This window comes from Mirounga angustirostris, unplaced genomic scaffold (genome assembly GCF_029215605.1).
Source record: "Mirounga angustirostris isolate CCGP_5_RB_7025 unplaced genomic scaffold, mMirAng1.0.hap1 SCAF_4, whole genome shotgun sequence".
Taxonomy (NCBI): Eukaryota; Metazoa; Chordata; class Mammalia; order Carnivora; family Phocidae; genus Mirounga; species Mirounga angustirostris.
This window is the reverse complement of record NW_026991712.1, coordinates 148,854,410-148,878,545: the sequence shown is the minus strand read 5'-3', so window position 1 is coordinate 148,878,545 and position 24,136 is coordinate 148,854,410. Positions and strand designations below refer to the sequence as shown.

Genomic DNA, 24,136 nt, shown 5'->3' with positions numbered 1-24,136 from the left:
GTGAGTCATAGTATACTGTAGCTGTTTAAACATGGCTGAGGTAAAGTATTTAAATAATGACTTTACCAGTATACTAATTTTTATTGAGATTAAAGGGCAGAGATTAAAGGGCAATAATTTTTTAAATGTTAACTACACTGGAAAACAAAACAAAAACAAAGAAAAACCAGAATACTTTCCCATTCATTCTATGAGGCCAATATTACTGATACCAAATGATATTCTTGACCTAGAATAATTTGAGTCAGTACCCATTATTACTAAACTATTAACAGTGTCTACCTTTTATATAACCAAACTCTAAATCATATCTGGCTTAGGAAGAAGCAAATAGAAGAGTATCCATTATGTTATATTCTTTTTTTTTTTTTTTTAAGATTTTATTTATTTGACAGAGAGAGCGAGAGAGCACAAGCAGGGGGAACAGTAGGGGGAGAGGGAGAAGCAGGCTCCCCGCCAAGCAGAGAGCCCGATGCGGGACTCGATCCCAGGACCCTGAGATCATGACCTGAGCTGAAGGCAGGCACTTAACCATCTGAGCCACCCAGGCGCCCCCCATTATGTTATATTCTACAGATACTTTTTTTTTTTTTAAGATTTTATTTTTAAGTAATATCTACACCCAGTGTAGGACTCAAACTCACAACCCTGAGATCAGGAGTCACATGCTCCACTCACAGCCAGCCAGGTGCCCTGAGAGTATTTCTTTTTAATTCTCCTAACAATCTTTTGATGTGGATGGTGGTGCTCTCACTTTACAAATGAGCAAACTGAAACTCAGAGATTTATTAATTTGACTAAGGTCACTGGTGAGTGTTTTTGTTTGTTTTTTGTTTTTTTTTCATTTTCTTTCATTCTTTTAGTTTTTCTATAAATATGCCAGGCTTTGGCGATGCAGCCATGACCCAGACAGATGTGCTCTTTGCTTTCATGAAGTGACTTGTCGCAAGGTCGAATCCTTTCGTTGAGTTTTTGAGTCGTATTTCATACACTAATGATGCATATTTATAGAAGACTTTATAAAACATTTCTTCATTGTTATCTAATTTTGTAATTCTTGTTTGGCAGTCTTGTGACATAGGTGCATTAGATATTATTGATGATACCTTCATTTGGAAACTGAGGGAAACTGAGACCTGGGGATATTAAGGTCATGTAGTTAGTAAATGGCTGAGCTAATATTCAAACCCAGGTCATTGAGCTGTAAGGATCCTGCAGTTCTTCCATTATATCACATTGTTTCATTATTTCATATGAAACTACAAGCTTACATCACCAGGAGTGATAATCTGGAAAGTAACCAATCTAGTAAAACTTAGCCAAACAGAGCGCTACCAGGCAGAGTATGTGAGAGAATCAGGAGACCCAAAGAGCTGTGTCTAGTGTTCTGAAGTGGACTTATTCTTAAATAATGCAGGGAAAACAATGCTTTGGAGAGATACTAAGACATGAGAAAAACTGCACAGATGTCGTCAAGCAGCGCCTAGATGGGCTCAGGGCACAATAACTTGCCTGGGGCATTTTTTCCCCCCTAGAACAGACTTGAAATGAATAGTGAATTTAATACAAGGAGACTCCGACAACACCAGACTGTGTATAGAGCTACCTGCACCTGCAAATCAGGGTGTAATCTTTATATGAGGAAGGGATTGCTTGTTTTACATTGATTACCTCAGCTACTTTCATGCAGGTACAGAGATAGTGATCTTAGTAAAACCATTTGAATGCTGCTTCTGTGTAAAAGCATTGTGAGGCATTGTGGAAGTGGTACCAATATGAGTATGACACCATTCTTGCCCACAAGGAGCTTGTAACCTAGTAAGGAGATTTTGCATTCATTCAGACAATAATTGTTCATCCAGAGTTATGTGCCAGAACCTGTACCAGGTGTTTAGGAGATGAAAGTGGATAAGATAGAAATTGCTCCTAAGCTTTAGCTTGTATTTTCCACTGCTTGAAGAGTATTTCTTTACCTCCTTCCCCTAAGTCTAAGCAATGAGAAACCTTTTAAAGTGGAAAATAGGACCTGAAATTCTCTTAGCAAAACAGCAGTCAATATTGCTATTCTTGTGACTTGGCCACAAATAGAACCCCATAACCTATTTGTCAGAGCTTAGGTGTCATGCTAAAAAATATTTGTATCCTATTTAACAGTCAAATCATTAAGAAAAGTACCAACATGCCAACAGAAATGGACAAAGGATTTCAACAAGAGATCACAGAATAGGAAATACAAAAGGAAAAATATGTCAGTCTTACTAGTAATCAGTTATTGATAAAGAACTTGAGGCACAAGGATAAAGTAACTTGCCCAAGATCAGATATCTGGTACTTGTTGATCCCAAATTTGAACTCAGGCAATTTGTCTCTAGGGCCTTCAGTCTTAATCACCACAGCAAGTGCCCCTGTCTGGGTTGGTTACCATTATGCTGTATACTCAGCTTCTAGGATAGTGCTTACCACAAAGAAAGCAAGCACTTAAATATTTGTTGAATGAATTCTTTTTTTAAAAATTTGTTTTTTATTATTTAAGTATATGTGACACACAATCTTACATTAGTTTCAGATGTATAACAATGATTCGACAAATTTATACATTAGGCTATGTTCACAAGTGTAGCTGCTTACCATCTGTCACCATACAACACTATTACAATATCATTGAGTATATATATATATTCCTTATGCTGTGCCTTTTAGTTCCATGACTTATTGATTCTATAACTGGAATCCTTTATCTTCTACTCCCCTTCACCCATTTTGCTCATCCCCGACCCCCTTCCTCTGAATGAATTCTTTTTTTTTTTTTTTTTAAAGATTTTATTTATTTATTTGACAGAGACAGAGAGAGGCAGGAGAGAGGGAACACAAGCAGGGGGAGTGGGAGACGGAGAAGCAGGCTTCCCGCTGAGCAGGGAGCCCGATGCGGGGCTTGATCCCAGGACCCTGGGATCATGACCTGAGCCGAAGGCAGGCGCCTATTGACTGAGCCACCCAGGCGCCCCGTGTGAATGAATTTTTAAAATGAAGATGTATTAGGTACATCATTTTGGAGGGTAATTTGTCAGTATCAAAAAAGGTTACACACTGGGACGCCTGGGTGGCTCAGTTGGTTAAGCAACTGCCTTCGGCTCAGGTCATGATCCTTGAGTCCCAGGATCGAGTCCTGCATCCTGCTCCCTGCTCAGCAGGGAGTCTGCTTCTCCCTCTGACCCTCCCCCCCCCGTCATGTGCTCTCTCTCATTCTCTCTCTCTCAAATAAATAAAATCTTAAAAAAAAAAAAAAAAGGTTACACACTATGACTCAGTAATTTCATTTCTTTTTTTTTTCTTTTTTTAAAAATGATTTTTATTTATTGAGAGAGAGAATGATAGAGAGCATTAGAGTGGGGAGAGTCAGAGGAAGAAGCCGACTCCCTGCCGAGCAGGGAGCCCGATGCGGGACTCGATCCAGGGACTCCAGGATCATGACCTGAGCCGAAGGCAGTCGCTTAACCAACTGAGCCACCCAGGCGCCCAGTAATTTCATTTTTTAATGTGTATCTTAAAAAAAAAAAAACAAACGTAGGGGCGCCTGGGTGGCTCAGTCGTTAAGCGTCTGCCTTCGGCTCAGGTTGTAATCCCGGGGTCCTGGGATCGGGCCCCGCATCGGGCTCCCTGCTCCGCGGGAAGCCTGCTTCTCCGTCTCCCACTCCCCCTGCTTGTGTTCCCTCTCTCGCTGTGTCTCTCTGTCAAATAAATAAAATCTTTAAAATAAATAAATAAATAAAATGGTCTGTTCTTTAAAAAAAAAATGTATGTAAGGAGACATGTACAAAGGTATTCATGGCAGTGTTCTTTTTTTTTTTTTTTTAAAGGTTTTATTTTTTATTTGTTTGACAGAGAGACACAGCCAGAGAGGGAACACAAGTAGGGGGAGTGGGAGAGGGAGAAGCAGGCCGCCTGCCAAGCAGGGGGCCCGATGCGGGGCTCAATCCCAGGACCCTGGGACCATGACCCAAGCCGAAGGCAGACGCTTAACGACTGAGCCACCCAGGCGCCCCCATGGCAGCATTCTTGGTAATTGTGGAAAAACAGGGGAAAGTGTAAGTGTTCTTAGTGCTATAAATAACTAATAAACTAAACTGTATTTAACTAATAAACATATTAGTTTATTAATATTATATAACTATATAATATATATTATATATTTTACGTATAATAAACATAGTTTATTATTATACATAATAAGCATATTAGTTATATATAGTTATAAATTCAAATAACTAAATAAACTATGATATGGGTATATTTTAGAATTCTGTTATGCACAGTTGAAATAAATGAAGTAGTGGATCTGGAAAGATATTTAGGATATATCACTGAATGAGAAAAGCAAGTTACAGAACTTTTCCTACCAAAATAGATTCTAGATGATGAAAGAGTAAAACAAGCAAAAATAACCATAGAAATAGGGAAAACATGGGTGAATATTTTTATTATATTGGAATGAGGAAGGTTTTTCTAAGCATCATGTGAAATGTAGAATCCATAAAGAAGATTGATGAATTTGCACAAAAATGGAAGATTTCCATGTAGTAAAAAACAACAAACCTTAAACTGGGATGAAGATTCTGAACATGATACATATAAAGCATTTATAGGCAATTTGTAGAAAGGCCAATGAACATAAAAGATATAAATAGATGTTCAACTTCTCATAATTAAAAATAGAAATTAGAAAATCATATTCCACTTCCTACTTGGAGGATTTGCAAAGATAATAGTAATGACAAGAGTGTATAGAAAAAATTTTATATACTCTTGGAGGAAATATAAAAAAAACACAGCATGTTTGGTGAAAGTTTTGGCAATATTTATTACAATTTAAAATGTATACTACCTTTTTCTTAAATGCCACTTTTAGGGATTTATCGTATATTAAAGTGTAAAGACACATGTATAAAGATTCATTATAGTGTGTATAGATATTAAAATATGGAAACAATCTAGATACTGATAGGGATGAGAGTCCATATAATGAAATGCTCTTTAGCTATTTAAAGAGACTATGGCAAATTTAGATGTACATGCATGCCTCATTTCACACTGTTCTGTGTAGTGGTAACTGATTATAATCCTATGTTAAATAACATGTATGAATATAACAGACATGTATATATATTTTAAAAACCCCTTATAGCAACCTGTTGATCTATATCTCTTTTCCTGCTCTGCTCTGAGGACTGTAACTCTAGTGGGAACATTCATAAATTCAGACATACTGTAATCTAGTGTTTATATGTTATTAAAACTAGAGTTTCTTTTTATTTTAGCAGAACAGTGAGGAGAACTTCTGGTTCATGGAAGCATTTCTACATTGCATTTACTCCTGAATGGTAAAGAGGAGAAGTGAAGGAGGAATGTAGTTTCCAAATATATATACCCAGTGGTTAAGAGTCTGGGATATGAAACCATATTGCCTAAGTTCTAATCCTGGCGCTGCCACTCTGTGTGACTTTGTGCAAGTTACTGAACTTCTTTTTGCCTCCATTTCCTCATTATTCATTCAACAAATATTTGAGTGCTTACCATATGCCAGACACTGATACAACAAGGAGGATTAAGACAAAATCTGTGCCTTCTTGTAGTATATGTACATTCTGGAGGGCTTAATTCCATTCCTACTATTTAGGGTTTTTAAGAGGATTAGGGGGTTAATATCTATAAAGCACTTGCAGCAGCAGGGTCTGATACATAGTAAGTGGACAGTAAATAATATTATTATTTTTCCCCTCTCCAAAAAATGGACACACAGAGTGTTGATGATTACTATTTTATGGAAGTTTTTGTTAAATTCAACAAGATTAAAGGATATACAAAATAATCTCTTTCACTATAATAGTTCTTTTTTTTTTTTTAAGATTTTATTTATTTATTTGACAGAGACACAGACAGAGAGGGAACACAAGCAGGGGGAGTGGGAGAAGCAGGCTTCGTGCTGAGCAGGGAGCCAGATGCAGGGCTTGATCTCAGAACCCTGGGATCATGACCTGAGCTGAAGGCAGACGCTTAACGACTGAGCCACCCAGGCGCCCCTCACTATATTCTTACCTTTGTTCACATTCTGAGTGCTCTTATACATTCTCAGTCATTGAGCAGATTGTATTATACACTACTGGCCAGGGAACCTTACCATATCATTTGTAAAAGCTCTCATCGAGTGAATGTTCTCTCCCTGTTTTGAGTATCCTAGATGTTGAAATGCAAAATTTACAGTGGTTCTTTTAAGGAGTCTTGGTTGAAGTGATAGAGAAATCAAGAGGGTAGAGATCAACAAATTATAAAGATTGGTAAATAGAAGATCATCATAAACATCAATGAAGCCTGGGAGGATTGACCAATGACAGCATGGTGTTTAATAGGAGAAATTGTTGTAGTTGTGTTTATTAGTGAATTTATAATATATCAGCATGTATTTATAGAAAAATATTTATTTACTGCTTGCTAAGTGCTGTCAATATTTTGGTGAAGAAGATAATCATGTAACCTGTCCTCATACCAGCTGATATTTTACAGTGTTACAAAAATAATTATAGAGTTATAAGAGAGCTATGCATAAAACCTATGCTGAGGGGTCAAAGGAGCTCTTCCTTAAGGAATTAACATATACTCTCAGACCTGAAAGTTGAGTGAGTTTGTATTAGCCGGGAGGATAGAGGTAGAAGAAAAGAGTCAGAAACAACAAACCAAGGATGGGAAGAGCATGGATAAAAGGACCAGAGGTGGAAACAACATGATACTCTTGAGGAAGAGGAAGATGTCAGTGTGGATGGAGAGAAGTAAGTAGGAGGGAAAATGGCAAAAGAATGAGCTGAAGAGTTAGGGAGGATTAAATTATGCAGGACCTTATAAAGTCATAGTTGGTTTCAATATTATTTTAATATATTATTTTAAGTACAATGGAAATCAATGGAAGAGTTTCAAGATGAGGAATCATTTGATTAAATCTTTTTTAAATTCTGTAATTGCCATATACTAGTTTCAGATGTATAACATAATGATTTGATATTTGTACATATTGTGAAATGATCACAGTAAGTATAGTTAACATCTGTTGACATACATAGATAGTAAACATGATTTTTTGTATGATGAGAACTTTTAAGATCTACTCTCAACAAGTTTCAAATGTGCCGTACGGTGTTATTAACAATAATCACCATGCTGTACACATATTAAATCCCCATGACTTATTTTATAACTAGAATTGTACTTTTTGACTCCCTTCACCCATTTCATCCATCCCCCTCCCCCTGCCTCTGGCAACTACCAGTCTGTTCTCTGTATCTACAAGCTAGGATTATTCTTTTGTTTTTAAATTCTGCGTATAAGTGAGATCATGTGGTTGTCTTTGTCTTACTTCACTTACTGTAATGTCCTCAGGGTCCATCCATGTTGTCACAGACGGCAAGATTTCATTCTTTTTTATGGTTGAATAGTATTCCACTGCAAATACATACCACATCTTTATCCATTCAGCCATTGATGGACACTTTGTTTGTTTCCATGTCGTAGCTATTTTAAGTAAAGCTGTGATGAGCATGGGGTGCAGATATCTTTTTAAATTGAGATTTTTCATTTTCTTCAGATAAATACCCAAAGTGGAATTGCTAGATCATATAGTAATTCTGTTTTTTTGTTAAGATTTTTTTTTTTTTAATTTGAGAGAGAGAGAGAGAGAAAGAGAGAGAGCACATGAGAGGGGGGAGGGTCAGAGGGAGAAGCAGACCCCCTGCTGAGCAAGGAGCCCGATGTGGGACTTGATCCCGGGACTCCAGGATCATGACCTGAGCCGAAGGCAGTCGCTTAACCAACTGAGCCACCCAGGCGCCCTGAGTAATTCTGTTTTTTTTATTGAGGCATAATTGACATACATTATATTAGTTTCAGGTTTACAACATAATGTTTCGATATTTGTATATACTGGGAAATGATCACCACAGTAAGTCTAACATCTGTTACCATATGTAGTTACAGAATTTTTTTCTTGTGATCAGAACTTTTTTTTTTTAATTTTAAGATTTATTTATTTTAGAAAGAGCAAGCTCCAGTGCTCGCACGAGTGGGTGTAGGGGTAGAGGGAGAGAAACTCAAGCAGGCTCCATGCTGAGCCTGGAGCCCGATGCAGGGCTTGAGCCACCCAGGCACCCCCATACCAATTTTCTTTATTCACCCATTGATGGTCACTTAGGTTGTTCCTGGTATTTTTAAGTTTTTCTTTTCTTTCTTTCTTTTTTTTTTTTTACAAAGTGGGGAGATGGGCAGAGAAGGAGAGAGACTTAAACAGGCTCCGTGCTGGGCTTGATCTCACAACCCTGAAATCATGACCTGAGCTAAAAGAATCAGCTGCTTAACTGCCTGAGCCACCCAGGTGCCCCTGTATTTTTAATTTTTTGAGGAACCTTCATACTGTTTTCCATAGTGGCTGCACCAGTTTACATTCCCACCAACAATGCACAAGGATCCCCTTTTCTCCACATCCTTGCTGACACTTGTTATTTATTATTTTTTTTAAGTCTTTATTTAAATTCAATTTAGTTAACATAAACCTAGCCTGTAGATAACAAAATAGTTACTGGGGTAGAATTTAGTGATTGATCAGTTACATATAACACCCAGTGCTAATTACATCAAGTGCCCTCCTTTTTTTTTTTCTTTAAGATATTATTTATTTATTTGAGAGAGTGAGCAAGCGAGCGTGCATGGGCAGGGGGGAGGGGAGGGGCCGAAGGAGAGGAGGAAATAGACTCCCCGCTAAGCAGGGAGCCCGATGCAGGACTCGATCCCAGGACTCTGGGATCATGACCTGAGCCGAAGGCAGATGCTTAACTGACTGAGCCACCCAGGCACCACCCTCCTCCTCTCTTTTTTTTAAGGATTTTATTTACTTATTTGAGAGAGAGAGAGTGAGTGAGCAAGAGAGAGCACAAACAAGGGGAGGAAGAAGGGGGAAGCAGGCTCCCTGCCAAGCAGGGAGCCCAATGCAGGACGCGATCCCAGGACCCTGGCATCATGATCTGAGCTGAAGGTAGATGCTTAATCAACTGAGGCACCCCCATTAAGTGCTGTCTTTAATGCCCATCACCCAGTTACCCCTTTCCCCCACCCACCTCCCCTCCAGCAACCCTGTTTGTTTCCTAGAGTTCAGCATCTCTTATGGTTTTCCTCCCTCTCTATTTTCATCTTATTTTTCTTTTCTTTCCCTTCCCCTATGTTCATCTGCTTTCTTTCTTAAATTCCACATGAGTGAAATCATATGGTAGTTGTCTTCCTTGGACTGACTGACTTTGCTTAGCATAATACACTCTAGCTCCACCCACATCATTGCAAATGGTAAGATTTCATTCTTTTTAATGGCTGAGTAATATTCCATTCCATATATATGTATATACGTATATATGGTGTATATGTGTGTATATATATGTATATATATACCACATCTTTTTTTTTTTTTTAAGATTTTATTTATTTATTAGAATGAGAGAGAGAGAGCGCGCACAAGAGCGGGGAGCGGGAGAGGGAGAAGCAGGCTTCCCGCTGAGCGGGGAACCTGATGCAGGACTCAATCCCGGGACTCCAGGATCATGACCTGAGCCGAAGGCAGTCACTTAACCAACTGAGCCGAAGGCAGTCACTTAACCAACTGACTTAAGCAGTCACTTAACCACCCTATACCACATCTTCTTTATCCGTTTACATGTCAATGGACATCTGGGCTCTTTCCATAGTTTGGCTATTGTAGACATTACTGCTATAAGCATTGGGGTGCAGGTGCCCCTTTGAATCACTATGTTTCTATCCTTTGGATAAATACCTAGTAGTGCAATTGCTGGGTTGTAGGGTAGCTCTATTTTTTACTTTTTGAGGAACCTCCGTACTGTTTTCCAGAGTGGCTGTACCAGTTTGCATTCCCACCAATATAAGAGGGTCTCCCTTTCTCCGCATCCTCACCAACATGTGTTGTTTCCTGAGTTGTTAATTTTGGCCATTCTGAGTGGTGTGAGGTGGTATCTCATTGTGGTTTTGATTTGTATTTCCCTGATGCTGAGTGATGTTGAGAGCATTTTTTCATATGTCTTTTGGCCATTTATGTGTCTTCTTTGAAGAAACGTCTCTTCATGTCTTCTGTCCATTTCTTGATTGGATTTTTTGCTTTTTGGGTGTTGAGTTGGATAGGTTCTTTATAGATTTTGGATACTAGCCCTTTATCTGATAAGACATTTGCAAATATCTTCTCCCATTCTGTGGGTTACCTTTTAGTTTTGTTGACTGTTTCCTTTTCTGTGCAGAAGCTTTTTATCTTGATGAAGTCCCAATAGTTCATTTTTGCTTTTGTTTTACTTTTTTTTTTTTTTAAAGATTTATTTATTCATTTGAGAGAGCGAGAATGAGAGGGAGTACATGAGGGGGGGAGGGTCAGAGGGAGAAGCAGGCTCCTCGCTGAGCAGGGAGCCCAATGCGGGACTCGATCCCGGGACTCCAGGATCATGACCTGAGCCGAAGGCAGTTGCTTAACCAACTGAGCCACCCAGGCGCCCATGTTTTACTTTTTGTTTTGCTTTTCATTTTGCTTTGGAGATGTGTCTAGCAAGAAGTGCTACATCCAAGGTCAAAGAGGTCAGCACTTGCTATTTCTCATCTTTTTGATAATAGCCATTCTAACAGGTGTGAGATGATATCTCATGGTGGTTTTGATTTGCACTTCCCTGATGATCAGTGAGGTTGAGCACCTTTTCATGTACCTGTTGGCCATGTGTATATCTTCTTTGGAAAAATGTTCAGATTTTCTGCCCATTTTATAATTAGATTCTTTGGGGGTTTTTATTGCTATTGAGTTGTATGAGTTCTGAATATGTTTTGGATATTAACCCCTTTTGGATATATGATTTGCAAATATTTTCTCCCATTCAGTGGGCTGCTTTTCATTTCATGGATGGTTTTCTTTGCAGTGCAGAAGCTTTTTAGTTTGATATAGTCCCAGTTGTTTATTTTTGCCTTTCTTGCCTTTGCTTTTGGAGTCAAATTCAAAAAATCATTTCCAAGACCAATGTCAAGGAGCTTATTACAACCTGTGTAGGAGTTTTATGGTTTCAGGTCTTATGTCCAAGTCTTTAATCCATGTTGAGTTGATCTTTGTATATGGTGTAAGTAGGTGTCTGGTTTCACTCTTTTGCATGTGACTGCCTTTCCCAACACCAGTTACTGAAGAGACTGTCCTTTCTCCATTATATATCCATGGCTCCTTTGTTGTAATTTAATTGACTAAATATGTGTGGGTTTATTTTTGGCTTCTCTGTTTTATTGATCAATGTGTCTATTTCCATGCAGGTACCATACTGTTTTGATTACTATAGGTTTGTAATATAGTTTCAGATCTGGGAGTGTGATTCCTCCAGCTTTGTTCTTCTTTCTTAAGAGTGCTTTAGCTATTTGGGGTCTTTTGTGGTTCTGTACAAATTTTAAGATTCTTTGTCCTAGTTCTGTGAAAAATGTCATTGGAATTTTGATTGAGATTGCATTGAATCTGTAGATTGCTTTGGGTGATATGGACATTTTAGCAATATTCTTCCAACCCTTGAGCACAGAACATGTTTGTATTTATTTGTGTTGTCTTCAGTTTCTTTCATTTGTGTTGTATAGTTTTCAGAGTACGGATCTTTCATCTCCTTGGCTAAGTTTATTCTTAGGTATTTTATTTTTGATGCAATTGTAAATGGGATTGTTTGTTTAATTTTTTTTTGATAGGTTGTTATTAGTTTATATAAATGCAACCAATTTCTTTGTTAATTTTGTATCCTGTGATACAGAATTCAATTATTTACTGAGTACATTTATTAGTTCTAATAGTTTTTTGGTGGAGTCTTTATTTTTTAAGTTTTATTTATTTATTTTTATAGATTTACTTATTCAGGGGCGCCTGGGTGGCTCAGTTGGTTAAGCAACTGCCTTCAGCTCAGGTCATGATCTCAGGGTCCTGGGATTGAGCCCCGCATTGGGCTACCTGCTCGGCAGGAAGCCTTCTTCTCCCTTTGCCACTCCCCCTGCTGGTGTTCCCTCTCTCGCTGTCTCTCTCTATGTCAAATAAATAAAAAATCTTTAAAAAAAAAAGATTTATTTATTCATTTGGGAGAGAGAGTGCAAAAGTGCGCATGTGCGAGCAGGGCACGTGGGAGAGGGAGAGAAAGAGAATCTCAAGCAGACTCCCCGATGAGCGTGGACCCTGGTGGGGCACCTGATCCCATAATCCTGAGATCATGACCTGAGCTGAAATCAAGAGTCAGATGCTCAACTGACTGAGCCACACAGGTGACCCCACCCTATGTCTTTTGATTGGAGAATTTAGTCCATTTACATTTGTAGTAATTATTGATAGGTATGTACTTATTGCTATTTTGTTCATTGTTTTCTGGTGGTTTTGTAGTTCTTCTCTGTTCCTTATTTTCTAGGTCTCTTCCCTTGTGGTTTGATGCTTTTCTTTAGTGTTATGTTGGTGTTCCTTTCTATTTTTTTTTTCTATTTTGTATCTCTTGCAGGTTTTTATTTTGTGGTTACCATAAAATTCATATGTATCTACGTAAACATATAGCAGTCTATTTTAAGCTGATAGTTGCTGAAGTTTGAGTGCATTCTAAAAGCACTACATTTTTACTCTCTCATTTTGTGATTTTGTTGTCATATTTACAGCATTTTAGTTTGCATATCCCTTAACTACTTATTGTAGTTATAATTGATTTTGCTGTTTTTGTCCTTTAATCTTCAAGCTAGCTTTTTATTTAAAAAATTTTGTTTTTTAAAGTAAGCTCTATGGGAGCACCTGGGTGGCTCATTTGGTTAAGCGTCTGCCTTCAGCTCAGGTCATGACCCCAGGGTCCTGGGTTTGAGCCCCATGTCAGGCTCCCTGCTCAGCAGGGAGTCTGCTTCTCCCTCTCCCTGCTGCTCTACCTGCTTGTGCTCTGTCTCTTTCTGTGAAATAAATGAATGAATGAATGAATGAATGAATGAATAAATAAAATAAATCAATCTTAAAAAATAAAGTAAGCTGTGTGCCCAACTGGGGCTTGACTCACAACCCTGAGATCGACAGTTGCATGCTTTACCAACTGAGCCAGCCAGAAAGCCCCATACTAGCTTTTTAAGTGGCTGATTCATTGCCTTTACTTTTTATTTGCTTTTACCAGTGAGATTTCTTTCATAAATGTTCTTATTTCTAGTTATGGCCTTTTCTTTTTTGCTGATATAAGATCATTTCACATTTCTTTTTATTTTCTTTTTTTTTTTTTAAAGATTTTATTTACTGGGGCACCTGGGTGGCTTAGTTGGTTAAGCGGCTGCCTTTGGCTTAGGTCATGATCTTGGGGTCCTGGGATTGAGCCCTGCATCAGGCTCCCTGCTCAGCAGGAAGTCTGCTCCCTCTCCCTCTGCCCCTTCCCCTCTACTCATGCTTGCTTGCTCTCTCTCAAATAAATAAATAAATAAAAATCTTTCTCTTTTTTTAAAGATTTTATCCATTTATTTATTTGGGAGAGAGTGAAAGCACAAGCACAGGGGGAGCAGCGGAAGGAGAGGGAGAAGTAGGCTCTCTGTTGAGCAGGGAGCCCAATGCGGGGCTCGATCCCAGGAACCCTGGGATCATGATGTGAGCGGAAGGCAGACACCCAACCGACTGAGCTACCCAGGAGCCCATAAATAAAATCTTTTTTTTTTTTTAAGATTATTTATTTATTTATTTATTTATTTGAGAGAGAGAGAGAATGAGAGAGAGAGCGAGTACATGAGAGGGGGGAGGGTCAGAGGGAGAAGCAGACCCCCTGCCAAGCAGGGAACCCGATGCGGGACTCGATCCAGGGACTCCAGGATCATGACCTGAGCCGAAGGCAGTCGCTTAACCAACTGAGCCACCCAGGCGCCCCCATAAATAAAATCTTAAAAAAAAAAAGACCTATTTATTTGGGAGAAAGAGTGGTGGGAGGGGCTGATGCGGAGGGAGAGAGCCCTCACAGGCCAATCCCCCAACCCTGAGATCACAACCCTAGCTGAAAACAAGAGTCAGATGCCCAACTGAGCCACTCAGGTGCCCCCATTTCACATTTCTTATATGTGATTTAGTGGTGATTATCTCCTTCAGTTTTTGCTTGTCTGGGAAACTCTCTCTCTCCTTCAATTCTGAGTGATCATCTTGCTGAGTAGAGTATTCTTGGTTGTAAATTTACTGGGAGGTTTTTGATTTGTGATTCAGTCTCCTTACTAGTAATTAGCTTATTCTATTTCTTCATGATTCAGTTTTAGAGGGTTGTATGTTTCTAGAAATTTATCCCATTTTTTCTAGGTTGTCTAACTTGTTGGTGTATAATTGTTCTTAGTCTCTTATGATCATTAGTATTTTGTGGTGTCAGTTCTCTTTCTTTTCTTTCATATTTGATTTTATTTATTTGAGCCCCCTTTTTTTTCTTTTTTAAGATTTTATTTATTTATTTGACAGAGAGAGACACAGTGAGAGAGGGAACACAAGCAGGGGGAGTGAGAGAGGGAGAGGCAGGCTTCCCATGGAGCAGGGAGCCTGATGCGGGGTTCAGTCCCAGGACCCTGGGATCATGACCTGAGCCGAAGGCAGGCACTTAACAACTGAGCCACCCAGGCGCACTTTTTTTTTTTCTTGGTTAGTCTAGCTAAAGGTTTGTCTATCTTGTTTATCTCTTCAAAGGACCAGCTTTAATTTCATTGATCTTTTTAATTTATTTTTTTAGTCTCCATTTATTTCTGTTATGATCTTTGTTATTTCATTCATTCTACAAACATTGGGCTTCATTTTTCTTCTTTTTCTACTTCCTTGAGGTGTAAAGTTAGATTGTTTGACATTTTTCTGTTTTTTGAGATAGACCTGTATCACTATGAATTTCCCTCTTAGAACTGCTTTTGCTTCCTCCCATAAACTGTATTGTTTTTCATTTGTCTCAAGGTTTTTAAAATTTTCTCTTTTCATTTCTTTTTTGACCCTTGTTTAGTTCTTTTGAAAGATTATTGCTGAGTGGAGAATGGATTTGGGGAGTTGGTAGCAAAAATAGGTATGAGAGAGGGAGGGAAGGGAAAAGAAAAAGAAAAAAATAGGTATAAGAAGATCATTGAAAAGATTATTACAGTAATCCAGATGTGGGCTAATAGGGGCTTGGATCAAGGTAGTGATTGTAGACAGAATAAATGGATTTTCATCAATTTTAGGAGATGGTTGAATGTTGATTTTGAGCATCATTGAGAGAGGGGGATACAGAATGACTATATCATGCAGAACTGGGTGGATGATTATATAGGGACTGGAGAAGAAACAGCATTGATTAGTATCAGAGTAGATACACTTACTGAGTTTGAGATGTCTGTGAGATACAGAGACATGAATAGGCACTTGTATATATAGGTTTAGAACCCAAAGAGGTTTGAAGTAGATAAAAGGAAATTGGGACTTGTTAACGATGATTTTAAGGAAATGGTAGTGGATAGAATTCCCTTAAAAAAGAATATAAATCAGGTGCCAGAGTTTTGAACTGCGCTGCTGAGGGTGGAGTATGTGTCCTCTATGTGGTCGCCTGGATGCAGCTCGCCATGGCCATACCCTCCCTTGAGGAGCTGGACTCCTTCAAGTACAGCCACCTGCAGAACTTGGCCAAGAGTCTGGGCCTCCAGGCTAACCTCAGGGCAGACAAGTTGTTAAAAGCCTTGAAAGCCCACCTTAAACATGAAGCAAAAAAAGAAAACGAGTATCAGGATGGAAATCAAACTTTTGTATCATCTTTTGATGAGGCTGAGATGCAGCAGCCAAGAACAAGCTGAGAGGGAGCTGGTTGTTCATGTCACCAAAACAAGGAGAAAGTGCAGGATATAATCCACAGGAACCCTGACTCCCAGGAGGATCATTCAGAGATAAAAAGTTCCTTCACCACCAGATGAGAGCCAAGGAGAGGAGAATACGGTTTCCTCAGGAAAAAGAATAAATGGTAATGAAGATTCAAAGGTACCTTCAGAAAGAAAGAAGCTTCTCTACACAGATGGGTTTTCTAAACCTGGAAAAAGTAAAAGAACTGTAAGCACTACTCCAAACTTTAAGAAGCTTCATGAGGCTCATTTTAAGGAAATGGAGTGATCAATATATTGAGAGAAAAAAGAAACATTTTGAAGAACACATTTCATTTAATGAACTGAAGAAGCAGCCGGTCACCAAGGGAGCGGTGGTGACTCCTATTCCTCTCCAGAGAAGGCTCCCTGTGGGTTGTACTCCCACCAGCCAGCACCGCTCGCAGGGCCGGCCCCTGGGTTCTGCAGGCCTGAGCACCTTGTGTGGGAAGGGGTCCACCAAGCCTTCCATTCTCTCAGAAACTAAAATGAATGTCAGGTTTTCAGCTGCTGTCAAAGATAATGAGCATAAGGGTAGACTCCAGCCAGAAAGTCTCCACATGTGACCATATCTGGGAGTACCCCAAAAGGCCAGGCTATGCTTGGGACATAAAAGTTAAAGACTACAAACGGGAATTCTGCTTCTGTTGTTACCCCGTTCAAGTGGACAACTGAGGCAGCACAGACTTCAGTCTCTAGTAGGAAACCAGTGTTTGATCTCAAAGTAAGTCTGTCTGGTCCCCTCACCTATGAGCCACACAAAGGGAGGAACAATGGAAGCAACATGAGCAAAACTGAAAGAAGAAAGCAAAGCTTTTGGGAGCTCAAAGAGGCCTCATTATAGCCAAAGATTAATTTTTTAACATCCTATAAATATTACTTTATTCTGAATCCTTTCTTTAGTGTAAATATTTTAATATTGTCTTCCCCACTTTAGTCAAGACTTTTTTCTGCTCTTTGTTGACTATCTATGTAGTAGGTGGGTTCTTCACATGCTACATCTCTGAAAAGATGTTACTAACCTTAAAGCGCACAAATTCTTTGAGATGGTTTTTACCTAAGTCTCTGTCCAATTCAGTTTTCTAATGAGACTCATCCTACAGATTCTTGACCTAGATTTTTAATGTCAAGTTCCTTCTGCTGACAGAACTGGAATCCTTCTAGACAGAAGCATTTACCTGATGGTAGGTAATTCTACCACAGGCTTTAGTATTAGTAGCACTTGGACCAATAACAAGCTGAGAAAGCCACCCCTTCTTCCTCTAGAAAATCAAGTGGTCTTAATGAAACAGGCAGCCACACGGGTTGGTAATGGCATAAATATTCTACCTATGTGAAGTGTTTGGTTACCTGTGCATGTTTGTTCAGATCACTTGATGTAATTGCCATCTGTCACTCCATATATTCTTAAAAACTTTATAGCTCAGGGGCGCCTGCGTGGCTCAGTCATTAAGCGCCTGCCTTCGGCTCAGGTCATGATCCCAGGGTCCTGGGATCGAGTCCCACATCGGGCTCCCTGCTCGGCGGGAAGCCTGCTTCTCCCTCTCCCACTCCCCCTGCTTGTGTTCCCTCTCTCGCGGTGTCTCTCTCTGTCAAATAAATAAATAAAATCTTAAAAAAAAAAAAAACTTTATAGCTCATTCTAGCCTTACTTATTTAAAAATATGCAGGGCCTTACTGAAATCTAAAGTTTGCTGCTTCAAGGATCAACACGCTCTGTCAGAGTTACATCTTACTTTATGAAAAAGACTAGAGTTGCTTAGCATCATAGCCATGTCTGTTGCATCGAAGTGGAGCTTCTGAGCTTTGTAGTGATTAAGATTTTCATAAATGTTTTCTCATGGTGGCCAAAAAAAAAAAAATCAGATTTTTTTCTTGAGGACTGAGCAACAGAAATTTCAACATTTAAGATTGTGTAGAATAAAGTAGGAGACAATCAGAATTTTTAGTGGCAAATAAGTCATGGAGGAAAATTTTTATAAAGGATGAAAATGTGATTCACTGTAATTGAATGTTGCTAAGATGGGAAAGAAGCCAGAGAAGAGTGGGGGGCATGAGTGGGAGGTGAAGAGGAGACAATGGGGATACATAACTCTTTTGAGATTGTATTCCTTTTGAATGTGAAGGGTTCACTATTTGAAAGTTGAGGTGTAGTGGAATATACAGTGGAGAAGTAGTGTATATCAGATGGGTGAAGCTGTGGCCCTGGAATTTGAATGAGAGGTGAGGGTTAGAGAATCTGAGAGTCATTTTTATGGAGATGGTAGATGAAGACTTTTAGAAGAAAAGGGAGCCAAAGATAGAACTGGGAGAGATCTATAGTTAGAAATTTTCTTTAGCTCGTCATTAAATAATATCATGCATGGTATTCATAATTTGCATAAGTAATTTTAGCATGGACTTATTTCGTCCAACTCAGTTGTTCCAAGCTTTGGCTGAGACAGTTCAGGTTTTCCTCTTCTTAAATTTGACATTGTCAAAAGCAAGATACAGAATACTCTGCTCCCAAAGTTGTTGGCAAAATGAGAGCATACATACATAGTATCTAGTTTTACTGCAACTATTTTTTAAAATTTTTATTTTATTTTATGTTAATCACCATACATTACATCATTAGTTGTTTTGTTTTTTTTAAAGATTTTATTTATTTATTTGAGAGAGAGAATGAGAGAGAGCACATGAGAGGGGGGGAGGGTCAGAGGGAGAAGCAGACTCCCTGCAGAGCAGGGAGCCCGATGCGGGACTCGATCCAGGGACTCCAGGATCATGACCTGAGCCGAAGGCAGTCGCTTAACCAACTGAGCCACCCAGGTGCCCCTACATCATTAGTTTTTGATGTAGTGTTCCATGATTCATTGTTTGCGTATAGCACTCAGTGTGCCATTCAATACGTGCCCTCTTTGATACCCATCACCGGGCTAAGATATTATTTATTTATTTGACAGAGACACAGCGAGAGAGGGAACACAAGCAGGGGGAGCAGGAGAGGGAGAAGCAGGCTTCCCAGTTAGCAGGGAGCCCGATGCAGGACTTGATCCCAGGGCTCTGACATCATGACCTGAGCCGAAGGCAGACACTTAATGACTGAGCCACCCCGGTGCCCCTACTGCAAGTATTAAGAACCTACCAATTTGGCTAGTTTTCCAGTAGTTGGTATTTTGTGAAATATATCACTTATAGTTACTGGATTAGTAGTGAGTCACAATCCGGTTTTACATATACTCTTATTATTACTCTTGGTGCATGGTAGTTGTGGTATATAAATTGTATCACCCTGTTAGTCTGCTACCTAGAATGATCCAAAAGATAAGACCCTCCTTCTAATGAATTTGTCTCTCATTTATTATCTACTTGTAGATTATGGAATATCTGAGTTAGTGTCTGATCTTTGAAATTTTTGGTATGCAATTAAGGTTGAAACTGTGATTTTGACATTGTTTCAATTTATATCAAACTGTTGGGATATATTTGTTAAGACTCTTGTTGCAAGTTAAAGCTTGCTTAAGAAAAAAAGGAGAGTTATATAAGGATACCAGGATATTTCACAGAATCCAAAGGTAGGTATTGCAGCTGTATGTCTCCGGAATAGTGTTGAAGGGTATGTAATTAATTCAGCTTAGATCAGGAGTGCACACCTGGTTAATAAACTGGTTAGGCTGATAAGTGTTCCTGGAACATGGCATTTAATCTTGCAATAAAAATTTACATGTGGGCCTGGGGTGAGAGGTGGGCAATTCTGGAATTCTCTTGGCAAATATAATCTAAAAGATATGTACTATCTAGAAATTCAAGGTATGAATTGGGGCTAATACAGAGTTAATTAATGGTTCCAGTCATGGAACAAAAATCTGTGTGCTACTTTAGGGATGTTGTATATGTGAATAGTTTCCAGCCCTTTATCATATCTACACAAATTCATCTCTATGGTCTTTAGTTTTACTACTGCAGAGATGAAAATTGTACATGTTCCTTGTTTTAGTGCTAATCTCAAATCGGTTGCTGTTTTAGAGTTTCAGTATATTTGATACATCCCATGTGTTATCACATTTCCAAATATTTGTTAAACTGCACTTTTTTGTTTAGTGTGTACTGTATGAAAACAACTACCTGATTCTAAAAGCTCTTGACTGAGAATTCACTGTTTGTGAACGATGCCAGATTGATATCCTGGAAATTGAAGCCTTGTGTGATGTGGCGTAGCAACAATGTCAGCTTCCAGATCCTGCTCTCTTAATGTACTTTGGTCTGATCTGCAGGAATAAAGCTCTTCCCAAAGATTATTGAATTTATTTTTTCTGCCACTGTGAGGGAGAGTGTTGATATTCAAATTTTTTTTTTAATTCTTTTTTTTTTTAAAGATTTTATTTATTTGACAGAGAGCGCGCAAGCAGTGGGGAGAGGGAGAAGCAGGCTCCCCACTGAGGGGGGAACCCCATGTGGGGCTCGATCCCAGGACCCTGGGATCATGACATGAGCCAAAGGCAGACGCTTAACTGAGCCACCCAGGCGCCCCTCAAAGGGTTTTTTTAAGGATCAAATATACTTAACCTTTTCAGAAAGTTTAACTGTCAGGTTACTTTTTTGTTCTTGTATTTCTTTTCATTGTTCAGATGAGCTAATCACTTAAGATCAGTGGTCCCAATGGATTATTAATTGTATAAACAAACACTGATTGGTGTTATGGTACAAATCATACTCTTCCTTTCTCTTGTAATTCTTGCACACAGATAGCTTTTTTTTTTTTTTAAAGATTTTTATTTATTTTTTGACACAGAGAGAGAGACAGCGAGAGAGGGAACACAAGCAGGGGAGTGGGAGAGGGAGAAGCAGGCTTCCCTGCCGAGCAAGGAACCCGATGTGGGGCTCGATTCCAGGACCCTGGGATCATGACCTGAGCCGAAGGCAGACGCTAAACGGCTGAGTCACCCAGGCACCCCCACAGATAGCTTTTTGATGATAAATAATAGCTACCATTTATTGAGCTCATATATATTAGATGGCAGATCGGATAAAGAGGTACTTATATAAACTCATTCTTTTTCATCATTAAAACTATCCTGCAAAGCGTAGTTTTCATATAAAGACACTGAGACTTGGAAAGGTTAAGTAACTTGCTTAAAGCAGCCCTAGCTGTTAAGTGCTAGAGCATGAATTCAAACCTGGATTTGCCAGAGCCCTGCACCAGTGCTCTTTTACCAAATTCCACTGACTACTCATAAAAAAGTTTCATCTGGATTAAACATCATAGAAGAAAGTCTATTATGTATTGGTAATGGTTGATTTAAAATTCCAGTCCCATGGACATTAAGGAGGGCATGTGATATAATGAACATTGGGTGTTATCTAAGACTGATGAATCACTGAACTCTACCTCTGAAACTAATAATACACTATATGTTAATTAACTGAATTTAGATTGAAAAAAATAGTAAAAAAAAAAAAAAAGATTCCTTATAAGGTTATAAAGCAAAAAAAAAAAAAAAAATTAAAAAATTCCAGTCCCAGTTTTGCTAGATACTCCATTGTCATATTCATAGATACTCTTTTTTTTTTTTTTAAGATTTTATTTATTTATTTGAGACAGAGAGAATGAGAGAGAGAGAGCACATGAGAGGGGGGAGGGTCAGAGGGAGCAGCAGACTCCCTGCCGAGCAGGGAGCCCGATGCGGGACTCGATCCAGGGACTCCAGGATCATGACCTGAGCCGAAGGCAGTCGCTTAACCAACAGAGCCACCCAGGCGCCCCATAGATACTCTTGAATCACATTTTTTCTTTTAAAAAGGTAAGTTGTGGGGCACCTGGGTGGCTCATTTGTTAGCATCTGCCTTCGGCTCAGGTCATGATCCCAGGGTCCTGGGATCGAGCCCCGTATTGGTTTCTCTGCTCAGCCAGGAGCCTGCTTCTCCCTCTCCCGCTCCCCCTGCTTGTGTTCCCTCTCTAGCTGTCTCTCTCTCTCTCTCTCTCTCAAATAAATAAATAAAATCTTAAAAAAAAAAAAAAGATAAGTTGTGGGCTGCCTAGGTGGCTCAGTTGTTTGGGCGTCTGCCTTCTTCTCAGGTCATGATCCCAGGGTCCTGGGATCGAGTCCCACATCGGGCTCCCTGCTCAGTGGGGGGCCTGCTTCTCCCTCTGCCTGCCATTCCCCCTGCTTGTGCTCTCTCTCTCTCAAATAAATGGATGAAATGTTTAAAAAAAAAAGATAAGTTGCTAAACTAATAGGAGCTGTCTGAAGAATTATGATCATGGATAGAAAGCCTTGATAAAACATAGTTTAAGTTTGAAATGTTCTTCAGTATGCAAATTCATAATTTTATTGGCATTAACAGACTTCAAAATAGTAGGTACATACAAGCCTTAGCAGTCTAAGCACAACTCTGGGATCCTTTGTATGGAAAAATTTCCTAGGTGGAAATGCTTTGAAAGTTAGCTTTGAAAGTGAGTCCTTTAGTTATTTTACTGTGTATCACAAACGGTTAGTGAGCACTTACTCTGTGCCAAATACTGTGCTCTCTATCATGAATACAGTGGTAAGTAAGACAGAAGCAGTCCCTATCCTGAAAAACCTCAATAGCCTGGAAGAGAGAGATAAAGTTTTTTAAAATTCATAATTCAGTTGATAAGTGCTATGATAAAGGAAGTAAAAGCTATACAAGAAAGAAGGGACACCTATTTGAGACCTAGATCAGAAGGGTTTCATAGAAGATGTGATATGTAGGCTAGGATGAGGAGAAGTAAAAATTAGTAAAGTAACAGTGGAAGGGCACAGTATTCCAGGCCTAAATAATGTATGGAGGCCTGTTTTGATAATAGTTTTATTGAGATATTATTGACATACCACAAAATTCATTCTTTTAAAGTATACATTCAGTGGTTTTCAGTATATTCACAGAGTTGTGCAACCATTACCATTATCTAATTCCAGAACTTTTTTTTTTTTTAAGAGAGGGAGGGGGGGAGGGGGTAGAAGGAGAGGGAGAGAGAAAATCATAAGCAGGCTCCACGCCCAGCCTGGAGATCAAACACTCGGGGCTCGATCTCACAACCCTGAGATCATGACCTGAGCCGAAATCAAGAGTTGGATGCTTAACCAACTGAGCCACTCAGGCACCCCCAGAACATTTTTACCACACTGAAAAGAAGCCCTGTACCCATTAGTGGTCACTCCCTATTCTTTCCTCTATCTATTTTCTGGCAACCACTTACCTACTTTCTGTCTTTAAGGATTTGCCTATTCTGGACATTTCATATAAATAGAACCATACAGTATGTGGTCTTTTGTGACTGTCTTCTTTCACTTAGCATAATATTTTCTTTTCTTTTTTAAAGATTTTATTTATTTATTTGACAAGGTTAGAGAGAGAGCACAAGCAGGGGGAATGGGAGGGGAAGAAGCAGACTCCCCGCTGAGCAGGGAACCTGAAGCGGGGCTTGATCCCAGGACACTGGAATTACGACCTGAGCTGAAGGCAGATGCCCAACTGACTGAGCAGCCAGGCGCCCCTAGAATAATATTTTCAAGGTTCATCCAGATAATAGCATGTATTAGTATGAGTGCCTGTTTTGAGGAATAGAGATGGGCAAGATTAAATAAAAGTTCTATTGATTAGGATGACCAGTGCATAGAATAAGAATCTGAGAATAGAGAGAAGGTGTCATACTAGAGAAGTAAGCAGAAACCAAATCAAACAGAACTATGTTTTAGAGGCATGGACTTTATTCTAAGGGCAGTAGGGTACCCCTGAATGGTGTTAAGTACAAAAATATTATAATGAGATTTGTGTTTTGCATCTGCATAGAGAATAGGCTAGATGGACACACAATGGGGCAAGGAGAATAGTTAGGAATCTTACAAAAATCTGGGCAACAGAAAAATGTGAGATATGGCAGTGGAAATGGAGAGAAGTGGATGGATTTGAGAGATTTAAAAGGCAATATTGATAAGACTTGTTAGACTGAATGTAGAGGTAGAAGGGAGAGAAGGGATAGTATCTAGAATAGTATTCAAGGCTTTGAGTTGGTCAGCAGAGTGGATAATGGTACATAGACTCATTAAGGAATTGGTTAACTAGGTGGGTTTCAGGGTGCTGATCTATAAGGAGTTATAAAATGCCACTGGGAAGTTGATGAGATGAAAAATGCATTTACCAGAACTCTTAGTAAAATAATGTATGTTGTTTAGAGGAAAACTTTGATAAGATTCCATAGAAGAAG

The 24,136-nt window shown here is 39.2% G+C and overlaps 1 protein-coding gene and 1 pseudogene across 2 annotated transcripts in view; both read left to right on the top strand.

Moving 5' to 3' along the window:
- ZFYVE9 (zinc finger FYVE-type containing 9) overlaps positions 1-24,136 on the top strand; it is a 190,709-nt gene that overhangs the window by 30,247 nt on the left and 136,326 nt on the right. The gene's annotated exons all lie outside the window — the stretch shown is intronic.
- LOC123859611 (nucleolar and spindle-associated protein 1-like) lies at positions 14,554-20,646 on the top strand (annotated as a pseudogene).